The sequence below is a fragment of the Dendronephthya gigantea genome, unplaced genomic scaffold, assembly GCF_004324835.1.
Source record: "Dendronephthya gigantea isolate DGI-Jeju-01 unplaced genomic scaffold, DenGig_1.0 000004F, whole genome shotgun sequence".
NCBI classification, from domain to species: Eukaryota; Metazoa; Cnidaria; class Anthozoa; order Malacalcyonacea; family Nephtheidae; genus Dendronephthya; species Dendronephthya gigantea.
The window spans coordinates 517,501-530,007 of record NW_021163014.1 but is presented as its reverse complement, the minus strand read 5'-3'; the positions used below and the strand labels follow the sequence as shown (position 1 = coordinate 530,007).

Genomic DNA, 12,507 nt, shown 5'->3' with positions numbered 1-12,507 from the left:
CCTCCAACACAAACATTGCAACCCGTCTATACAGTCTATATACATACTTTAATATTAACCAAACCTGGCACTACATAATTTTTGGTTCCAGCAACGATATTGACTAGAAGCCTTACAAAAATATATTTCTTCATACTTGCACACCAACTGAAATCCCGAAATTACGCCATCGCAAACGAAGAATACTGCCGGCCGTTTAGTATTTCAAGCTGACTTCAAGCAACAATATGGCCGGCTGCCGGTTATTTAGGCTTGACAAGTAAAAACTATACAGCCGGCTGCCGGCTGTCTAGCCACTTCGTTATTTATTATTATAGAGAAGCCAAATGAATTCTACTTTTAATACTGCGATGATCTCTTTAGCAATCTGGGTCAAAGAAAATATCATTGCAATAATAGGTATCTATTCATGTTTATTTTACCGTGATTTTATGAAGCATCTGCGCTAGTCTCTTATATAAGTTATATTGATGTAATTTAACGATATTTTATCCTATATTAGCAGTTGACAATTTGTGCCCTATTTGATACATTTGATGTTAGAGAAAGTTTTTTGTTTCATGGAATATATTTGCTTATGTAATATGTCTTTTGATAACATTATTGAGACATAAAATCTCCTACAGGTTACCTGAAAGTACTATTTAATAGCCTGCTGAAAAATTTGAATTCAACTTGTATTCTAACAAATACTGTCAGTCATTCAATTGCCCAGCCATTGATTGTGTTCTATAGTGAGTTTGAATTGTGGACTGATACATTTATCAACTATATAAATAAATCTACAATACCTATGATTAATTATAATTCTTGTCTATTTTAAGTTTTCACCAAGATTGAATGAAGGCCTCAAATTTGGCAAATTAAGGGGAAACTTTAATTCTAATGATATGACAAGGGTATGAAGGGATATTTACTGTCAACAATGAAAGTGTATACAATTAATGTATCCAACCATGGAAGAAAAACAAAATATTTCATCTATGATAATTTAGAAATATCCCTTCCTTGCTGACTCAATTGTGGTTGTGGAACAGTAAGTGATAACCTTGTTGTTGTAATCTTTATGATTATCTGTGTTTACCAAACTTGGTTTCTGTCGACCCTTTTCATCTTAGATTTTGTATTTTGTGTGGTTTGTATTTTGAAAATAATCCTGAAAATCCTGATCCTGATTTTAAAATGTTCCTGAACTAGGGTGTCAGTATAGTTGAATAGTTGGGAGTAGGAAATTGAATCTGGTTGTAGGCATGCTATCAAAAAATACAGTATAACACCTCTATTATACGTATATACCCTTATTAAATGGATCTGACTTGTTAAACATGATAATTCAATTCATTATGATACAGGGTTCATGGACCATAACAAGGCCAAGGGTAGAAACAATTTTAGAAGAATATCCTGCACTTCAGCTTATTACAGAGGTAAGTTTGCTTTTAGTTTACAGCATTCATGTTGATATAAGGTACCTGTTGGATTGATGTCAAGTGCTCTATTTCAACACTTTGCCATAATTCTTGTTGACAAACAATCCAAACAGATAATTGAACGTCAAATTTCTTTGTTCGACATAATACCCTACCCCTAACCCTAAGTGTGACAAAACTCTGTGGGCTGATTTTGTTTTTTAAACATTTTTAAAGTCCTCTTTAAAAATATTTGTTATTTATTATAGGTTGTTGATTCCATAGATCAGGACCCAAGGCTAATTCGTTCAGAAGACCTTTCAGATGTTCAAACTTTGATGATTGCGGTGGAGGGGCAAATGTTAACTTATCAAAGAACAGACTCAACTTCATTTTATCTACTAAACATGGACTACATTGCTGGTGTGGCAAATGTGTGTGCATTCTTGGAAACTGCTCTCGTCGGGAAGCCTTAGGACAAAAACTTTTGAAGGACGTTAAGTACCGTAAACATTTTAAACATTCTTGTAGCTACGTAGATTTTCCAGTCACAGCATATGCAAAAATAAATATTTTTTAATCGCATTTGGTCTACTTCGTATGATTATAGCTTACGCTATTTAGTCGCTCCATTGCTAGCGCTAAAAGTGCAAAAACTAATCCACACAAACTTCAGGTGTTAGATTAACACCAAAAGTAGGCGTCAAACTAGCACCAAAGATCGTGCTAATTTGACACCTTATTTCGCGGTGTCAATTTAGCACCCGAAATGGTGTTATTCTGTACCTTTTTATTTGACACCTTTTTTGGTGTCAATATGACACCGCAAAATTAACAGTGTACCAACTGAGCTACATGGCCAACTGCGGGTTTTTGATATTTCGAAACAATACTAGTTTCTTCGATATCATGAGCTTATCAGCTCAAAGGTGGATTAATTAGGATGAGGATGGTACTCGGGAAAGGGAATGATTTGTAGTAGGATGACACCGAGTGGCAGCCCGCAATGGCAAGCAGAAAATTCCACTTGACCACGGCAGGATTTGAACCCGCGGCCTTCGGTATACTAGTCCGATGCTCTACCAACTGAGCTACATGGCCAACTGCGGGTTTTTGATATTTCGAAACAATACTAGTTTCTTCGGACTAGTATACCGAAGGCCGCGGGTTCAAATCCTGCCGTGGTCAAGTAGAATTTTCTGCTTGCCATGGCGGGCTGCCACTCGGTGTCATCCTACTACAAATCATATATATATATATATATATATATATATATATATATATATATATATATATATATATATATATATTCTTGCATATTTAAGTGGTTGCGTTTTTTTTGGGACACCCTGTATACACCCATTTGCAAAAACGTTGATAGATAGATAGATAGATAGATAGATAGATAGATAGATAGATAGATAGATAGATAGATAGATAGATAGATAGATAGATAGATAGATAGATAGATAGATAGATACTCAAAATCTAATTAGAATTGTATAATTATGTTGTGTAATAGGATAATTGAGAAAACTTAATCGGGGGGGGGGGGGGGGTAAGCCTTGCTAGGAACTCTTGAACCGCGTATTAATTGATCTAAACAAAATGTAGTCCCATCCAATTGATCTATTCTTCTCTATTATATAAAAGATCGTATTGTCGTGCTCTATTTTGAACCGATTAGCGTGTTGGTAAGTTTATATCTTCAACCGTTTCCTTTTTAATTTAAACGACGACCTACAAATTGCAGGCACCCAGCATAGATCAGTCATAAGTGTAAAGACTTAATTGTTCAATAGCGCATTACCCTTAACTCTCCCTTCTGCAGCGATAAACTAACTACCTTTGTTTCGTATTGTTAACGCAGCCTCTTGCAAACAGTATTTATCGAGCAAAACGTCAATATTTTGTAAAGTATAATGTCTGGAAGAAAGGTAATTATACTAGACAATCCTGAGGAGACAATCCTCAATATTGATGAGAACAAAACTACAACTATATGAATATCATTAATATTGTCGTTTAAGATGGTGTGCTTTTTATATTACATGCACAGCCAGACAAAGAGATATAGATGGATTTGACAAATGTCATAGTAAGGGTTATTAACCCGAAGGATACTCGACAGTTTAAGAAACACTCTTTAGAATCTTTCTGCTTGGTAAAGAATATAGAACAAATGCAAGAGACGTTCTTTTCCTACTTCGGGGATGAAGTCGGTGCGGCCTCAGATAAGGAAATTGAATTTGGCTGGATCGGCCAAAAAAATAGTAAGAAGCACATGAAGACGGAAAGCGATTTCGAAGATGCTTTTTGCTATTTGGAGGGGACTAATAAGGCAACCCTCTTTGTAGCAAAGAAAAAACAGGAGGCAGGCAGCAAGCACTTTTTCGGTGAGATATTTTTGCTTTGTTTTAGAACGTGTAACAGAACTTCTCAATATTGAATGCATGGTTGATTTTAGCTTATGTTCATAATTAATCGTCAAAACTCAAAACGTTATTCAAATTTAGACACCAGCGAAAGCGATGAACTGTCTGAAGACGACAATTTTCTCACAAGCCGTTCATCTAAGTCTAAGAAACGAAGAAAAAGCAGTAAATGTGCACGTGAGATATTTAATAAGCTAGAAGAACTGCACGGGAAAAATTATCCACGTGGACATTTGATGCTCTGGACTCAAACAATAGTACGTATGATCATGGATATTTAAATATATTAGCAATATATGGCATTAATAAATTACAGCTGTCTATCTCGCTGGTATTAATTGGGGAAACAACACTAGTTTTTTAAAAATATATCCACGTTGGTCATATTCGGCAAATTTTCTCCCGGTAAAGAGGGCTCAGTTTTCCAGCGGTCTTCGCATGAAAAATTAAAAGCTTTTCGTTTTACGCCTTGCTCTCAATTTTGTGTAAGTTGTCCGCTGACAATATGAGCCTGCACGAGTGGGAGAAACTTAGCTAAGTTGGACCTGCGTGATCCACATGCACCATGCAGTGCACGTGCGCGTGCAATATAATTATATTTTGTCATATTATAACAACGTGCGGTTAAAAGAATGCATGTACACAAATCTGAATTTACACCAATTAGGAAATGGGCCATCACGATAGTTATGAAATGGCACCTAGCCTTCCTATTTTTGGAGGAACTGAATCAAAATCAACGAAAAGCAACACCAGAGAGGATCAAACTCTCACTGAAGCGTTTTCCTCTGCAGCGGAAGCTATTGCCGGGGAATTAAAGGATCCAGCTAACGCAACTACTGAGTTGTCAAAGAACGCACTGGTATGAAATTTTGACTGTAAAAGTATATAAGCATAACATTTGAATTTTTATGCGTTTTATCGCCAGTTTAGCTTAACCAATATGTTTTTTATTAATTTTTTTTGCATGTAGAGTAGCCGAACACAGCTGATAAATCAATTGAAATCACTTCAAGAATTAAGGAGTTTAGGTGCCTTGGACGAGGAAGAATTTACTGAGCAAAAACAAATCATTGTTAACGAACTGCGGCGTTTATAATCGACATGCACAGTTGTTGTGATTATGTGTATATTGATATCTGTTATGAACTTTTAGTCATATTTCATAATTGTTTCATTTTTCATATTTTCGTTGTAAATTTTTCATATTTTCGAGTAATTTCGTTGTAATATCATATATCAGTAAGAGTGATTGAAATATGCATGCATCACTGATTTATTTGGAGTGACAGTAAAAATGATATGCTCAAGATACAAACTATTAAATTGGTTTTACCAATTTATAGGTAATTAATGCACATAAAAGTATCACTCGTTTTAGTTATACGTAGCCGCAGTGTCGAAACCAGGCCCGTAGATCTGAGTTAAATGCATGGCAGAAGGCAAGTTGAGCCAACAATCTATGGTTATTTGTTGACAAGAATAAGATTTCATGTTCCCTGATCCAGTTCTTCACCTTTGCAAAAACCATCTCGATCGGATTTAGTTGTGGACAATACGGAGGAAGAAAAATCAACATTGCTCCGGTTCTCTGAATTGCATCTTTCACTTCTCTCACATGATGCACCGGATGGTTATCTGAAATAATTAGCAATTCAACGTTTTCATCATGGTTGCCATATAGTATCAGTAAAGTAATCTTGAAATAGAATATAAAAACATCTTTCTTCAAATAAGGCTCTCTTCCTGCACTTCTTTCGTAGAGTGTAATTATATAAATCTGCCACAAAACTAATGTAACTACAGAATTTGCGTTGAACCCATCGTATGGACTTAGAATTGGCGTGAGATCACGTTCCACGACTGTAATAAATCTTCTGGCATTCATAGACATTCCCGTTAACTTAATGGCTTCAATTCCTCTGACTGAAATAGCTGCGGCGATTGAAAGTTTTGGGCCTGTCTTCCAAATATGTTGTTTCGTCGCAATGGAACCACGCGGGCTTGCACCATAATTTCGTATGATTCCTCGATTCTAAAATGGCGATTTCCAAATACTTAGTTAGCAAGAGCATTAACGCATGAATTAAAAATTCTTGCCACCAAATTGAACATTAAATTTTTATACTTACTCACCATGATATAGTTTTTCAAACTAGCTAACATTATTTTAGTTAAGATCAAATAGATTTTAGTGGCATGACCCGCGTTATCATGCATGATTGAAAGTTTAAACCCTGGAAAATAGAAAAAACCCGTGTTAAAAACCTGTTGTTATATACGGTTACAATACTTACAATGCTGAATTCATCAACGAAGATGAGTTCTTCAGGTCGGAATAAAGGCAAAAGCTCCCAGTAATTTGTAATAGCATTGCTTCTTGCTCCTTGTGCGATTTTCTTTATCTATGGAATAGTTGTAAAGATCTAGCGTTTATTATAGTTCTCATAAAATTCAACAAGTAGTCTAATACATGTATATCACCAAAAATTAGGTAACAGGAAAAGCTGATATTTAAGACGCAATATTCTCTAAAATTATCTTAATGCCCCTATCTATGCGATCGCGTTTACTATAATTGCTATATCCGTGACAACTACATTTGCAATCATCCGATTATAGCATCGTTAAAAATCGATGTTAAGAATTTTAATTCCTAAGATAAACTAGGAAACCTAATGATACTGAATATTTGACGACTTTATGCTGGGATGCATGTAAACTGGACTCCTTCTGGTAATTTATTTGTACATGCAAGTTCACTGAAAACACGATACGTTAACTTCAATATAATTCATGTTTTCTGCATGACGTTAATCTAAAACTAAGATTATCAGTACAAAGCAAAGCAATTTATATATAATGCGCCTGCTGTTGCGTGACCAAAAAAAACGTTTACCAACAAATATTCTTTTGTTCCCTGGAACCAAAGTACCCCACCTTAAAGTAGCTAGTCATAAAATTCATATGAACAGTATACTTTATAATTATGCAATACTAACCCGTTTGCGAGAAAATTTATCCCTCCTCAAAAAACGCCAAACATTCCATAGATCAAAACGACCGCCTGTTTTTCATGTATATATGTAAGCACTTCTTTTATATATGCATTGGGGTCTTGAAGAACAAATTCCAGTAGGACAAATACTTCGGAAGGATGAAATTGCCCATCCAAACTAATTGGTCGACCAATTCTGTGATGATCTATCGCTCCGTATTGCCTATAGCTACCATCGGCAGATTCTTCTTACAGTTCGTCTTGAAACGTTTAAAATATTTGCAATCGCCTGGCTAGATCTTCCTCCCCCGAAAAAAAGCAAGATTATCCGATATCGCTGGTCCAGACTGAATGGAGCTGGCATTTTAATAAACGTTACAGCTGTACATAATAAGCTACATATTAATTGAACCTTATAATCAATAAGTGTATATAATTGCGTCTTGAGTTAAGTATTTTACTTCAAAACGTAACGACTATTACGAATACAATATAGAAGCGATTAATTGGAATTACATTTTGTTTAGCAAAATGGTTTCAGGAGGTCTTAGTAGGGACTCCTCCCCCCCGCTATAAGTCGCGTCAATTATCATAATATACAACATATGCAATTCTAATTAGATTTCGAGTATCTATCTATCTAACTATCTGCGGCCAACGTTTTTGCAAATGGGTGTATATATATATATATATATATATATATATATATATATATATATATATATATATATATATATATATACTTATATATTATATGGTCTTAGAAACCTAAATACGACATCAAGATAATATATTTTGTTGTTTAAAGCAGAATTCTATTGAGGAGTGAAACAAACCTACGAATTGAAAAGAAAACGGTAACAAATAGGCGTAACAATATCGAACAATTTGGCAAAGGGGGGAAAAGGTTCAAAAGGTATCTTCTGCGTCGAGCCGAAAATTTCTTTTCGCAGCGCTGATTTAGAAAATAATTTCGTTCACCGCAGACAAAATCTAATTCACCCAATTTGTAAATTCAACTGTAAACAAACCTTTACCTCCGAGCGCGAAAAGGATGATGGGTTGTATACCTATTTTGTAGAGGGAAGGAAAATGCCATTATACCAAAACACTCCATAAAATGATGATTTTCACGGTTTGCGTTAATACCCATACCTTACTGGATTGGGCAAACGCAAATTACATAAATTAGACGGCACTTTCAAATCATTCAAAAAGCAATGCCTACATTCAATACATCTAGAATATTTAGCAAACCACGAGCGAATGACGAGATTGAAAATTTAGTGATTTCAGCAACGCTGTGTGTGCAGAAACATGGTAAGCCATGGTGGACATTTTTCCGCTTTAAAAAAAGTTTTCCCATACAGAGACTTTTGAAACATCGTTCTTCTATGAGTTTTTACCAGACCAATTAGTATACGATGTCGAATTTGTCAACATATGGCACCGCAAATTGTTCACACCTTTCTAGTGGCCGTTCACAAAATACCTGGCGCATTTTTGGCCATTTTTAACACCCCCTTCAGTACACATGCTATCAAGTTTGTGAAGGCAACGATTTTTTGGCTGTTTTTCTTGTTGTCTAGTTTATGTTGTCCCCCTTCTACAACGTTCCCTTTCAACTATTCTCTCTTTCTATTAACCTGCCATCCTTCCTTTTTGCTCTTACCTTACGACCATCTTCTCACCCCTTCCCCCAGTCATTAGCGTCAATTTGATGTTAATTGAGGGGGACCATATTCATATCAGCTATGCCTGGGTAATTTTTTTTTAAACAACTTGCTTTCAATAGAAATCAGCCTGGCATAACAGAATATATGAATATGGTCCCTCACCAATTAACGTTAGATTGACGCCGATGCCCCCAGTCTATCTGCTCAGTCTTCCTTTTCCCACGTTTTTTATTTCCCCCTGTCAACTGACCTCTATACAATAACTGAATGCAACACTATATAATTTACTATTAAAGCGCCTGGGTACCAGGCTGCTCAAACACCTCAGAGGATCACGTATTTTGTGAACCCCCCCTTATATCAATATTTCAACAATCTAATCGTGTTCTGGTGTGTACTGATATTTTAGGGATGATTTAGTTTATACTTCTTAAATTACAAGTCAAAAATATTTAAAAAGAAACATTCATTACACTTTTCTTGTAATTCTTGGGTTTGACGTGACGTCACAGATTCCAATGGGGTCAACTCAAAATCGAGGCACAGGTATCGCTGTTGGTTAGCTGTTTACTGGCTGTGTTGATAGATAGATAGATAGATAGATAGATAGATAGATAGATAGATAGATAGATAGATAGATAGATAGATAGATAGATAGATAGATAATTTTAATAGTTTCTCCCAGAAGGGTTTTTCAGAACCTATTTACAATATTTAAGAAATAATTATATTATACTGGATAATTTACAATTAAAACTAAACTATGTTTAATAGAGTGTTAAAAAGCTAATAGTATTTACAATGTCGATAACAGGCTAAAATGACAGTAAATGATCTTTCAAATGAGTTTTAAAAGTCTTAAGTGATGTACATTCCTTCAGTTTACTATCTAGGTTGTTCCAAATCACAGCTCCTCTATACGCAAATGACCGTTGACCTGTCCTTGTTTTGAACCGAGGTATTTGTACTAAGTTGCAATACCTAGTTGACCTATTATGAATAGAAGTTCTCTTCTCGAACATATCACAGAGGTATTTTGGCGCTAAAGTGTTCATGCATTTATAAGTCATAACCGCATCACGGAAATAGAGCAATTTGTCGACAGTCAGCCACTCCAGATTTTTAAGTAATGGGGTTACATGATCATATTTCTTAGATCCTGTGATTATTTTACTTGCAAAATTTTGAACCGATTGAAGTTTCTTCATGTTAGCATTTGTTGTATTTGACCACACTGTGGAGCAATATAACATTTTATTGATCACTAACGAGGATATTATCATGGTGAGTGTGCTCTTATCGAAGTTGTTTTTAACTCGGTTTATCTGACACAATTTGTGGAGGCAAGATGATACTACTTTAGAGATATGTTTGTCATAACTTAGGTGTTTGTCCATCAACATTCCTAGATCTTTCGCCCAATCAACAGGTTCTAAAAGCTTTCCCATGAAAGGAACCGAGATATTAACATCGAGCTCTCTTATCAACTGTCTTGTTCCAAGAATCATGAATTTAGTTTTGTCTGGATTGACCAGAAGACTGTTTTCGCAGCACCAAGTCGCGATCATATGTAGATCTTGTTCCAAGTTTTTTACAGCGTTGTCAACTTCTGATAGAGGAAACGATAACAGTAACTTTGTATCATCTACATATGATTCCAGATTGCCATTGTAGGATGTAGCGGGTAAATCGTTTAAATATATACAAAAGAGCAGTGGCGATAAAATGGCCCCCTGAGGTACCCCATGAGTTAATAATAGTGGCTCCGATATTGTAGAATCAATACGAGTGACTTGAGAGCGGTCAGTTAGGTATCTTCTAAACCAATTTATTGTGGAATTAGAAGCTCCGACATTGAATAATTTTTGGAGTAGCCTCTGGTGATTTATACTATCGAACGCCTTTGAGAGATCCAGCAACACTAGCGCTGTAAGCTTCTTTTTGTCCATGGCATCTAAGATTGAACCAGTGGTGAAAATATTTAATGTTTCCGTCGAATGGAGTGTTTTGTTTCCACTTTGGTGGGGAGTTAATCGCTTGTAGTTGATTAAATAGGAATTCAATTGTTCAAGAGCTAATTTTTCACACACTTTCGACGCTACTGCTAGTAGTGACACTGGTCGGTTATTAAAGGGTAGTTCATGATCACCTTCTTTATGTATAGGAATGAGCTCTGCCTTTTTCCATGCCAGTGGAAAGGTAGAAGTTCGGAAAGAACAGTTAATAATATCCGTAAGAGGACCCAAAATGACTGGGAGACAGTCTTTTATTATCTTTGGGTTAATTAAATCTGGGCCGGGAGATTTATTGTTAGGTAAAGATAACACCACTCGACGAACTTCATAACAAGATACCGCCCTAAACGAAAATTGATCGTTTTCCGGTATATAAACTTTTTCATAGGATTCCTGCAGAGCGATGTTATTAGCAGCTGCTAGATAAATAGATTTCTTTGCAGCATTTTCACCAACTGATGAAAAAAATTGATTGAATTCGTTTGCGATAGATTTGTGATCTTTGGTGTAAATTTGTCTCTCTTGGCTCTTTGATGGTACCAGACGGTTTATTATTTTCCAGATAGACCTCGGGTTATCTTTGTGTTGCTGTACTTCATTTGAATTATGTTCATTTTCTGCCTTTCTGAGAGCTTTTTTAATATTATTTCGGTAGATCTTGTAATTTTCCCAGTCCTTAGTGTCACGCGTAAGTAGGAATTGATGGTGTAATCGGTCTCTCTCTTTCATTTGGTTTCTAAGATTTTGTGTGATAAAAGGGCAAGGTCGGTTACGAATCGCTGTTGTTTTAATCGGTGCGTGAACATCTAGTGTTGATTGCACAACATGGTTAAAGCGATCGAGTTTGTTATTTACATCTTCCTCTTCCAAAACGGATAAGAGGGAGTCTGACTTTCTAGCTAGATCGGTGACGAAGTCATTAGGTACATAGTTTTTGTAGCTACGCGTAGTGATATATCTTGTGGCTTGTCTAGGAGGTTTAAGTTTGAGTTCCGCATACACTGGCAAATGGTCGCTGATAGATGCGTTTAATACCCCACTTCGGCTAACTAACGACATCGACGACACTATGATGACATCTAGCAATGAACAAGTTGAATTCGTGATCCTCGTTGCGGTTTCGATGATTTGGGTAAGGTTCATTTCATTTAAAAATTTTTCAAGAGATTTATACTCTGCGCAACCACTCTTCAATACATCACAATTTAGGTCTCCTAGGATCAGGATTGGTTTGTTTAATAATAAAGCTTCCATATAGTTTGGCTTAAGAGCGTCTTCCAAACAGTTCAAGGGACAGTCAGGTGGCCTGTAAGTTACACAGATTAAAAACGATTTGGATTTTTTATACTGAACATTTATCCATTGTTGATGGAAATTGTCTTCAGAGATAGAAGACAAAGACTTTATGACAGATGCTTTAAGTTCTTTACGAGCATACGTGCACACCCCTCCACCTCGTTTATGAAGGCGGTCTAATCTTAAAAGATTGAAACCTTCTATTTTTACTTCAACAGACGATACACTTGTATTTAGCCACGTTTCTGATATTGTTAAGATATCAAATTTTTCATTTCGCGTCAGTTCTCTCATTTCGGTGAGATGTACAATGTTCCTAAGCGAGCGGATGTTTAAATGAGCCACTTTAAGCCTGTTGTTTTTTAAGTTATACCTCGAATTCTGGATTCCTGATAAACTTGGTGACTGAGTTTTGGACATAGGAATTGGGATTAGATTATTTAAGTTTCTCTTTTTTGAATGAGTGCAAGATAATATACCAGGGCGTCGTAAAGAAACTATAGGGATTTGCTTGCTGACTTTATTCTGCCGTGTTGATGGATTAATCGAGTTATTATTTGACTGATGGAAATATTCTTCGGGAGGAATGAGCATATGTGTCGTGTCAGATATTACATTCTGGTTATCTGGCTGACTAATTGTAGGTGTTTGTGCCAATTGTTTGGTCGGTGATTCGAA

General features: G+C 35.9%; 1 long non-coding RNA gene across 1 annotated transcript; it reads left to right on the top strand.

Moving 5' to 3' along the window:
- Positions 1-198: 198 nt before the first annotated feature.
- On the top strand, positions 199-1,821 carry LOC114515582. Its single transcript, XR_003686204.1, has 5 exons — positions 199-399; positions 825-899; positions 996-1,036; positions 1,353-1,427; positions 1,679-1,821. It is a non-coding gene; the product is annotated as an uncharacterized LOC114515582 (long non-coding RNA).
- The last annotated feature ends 10,686 nt before the right edge of the window (positions 1,822-12,507 follow it).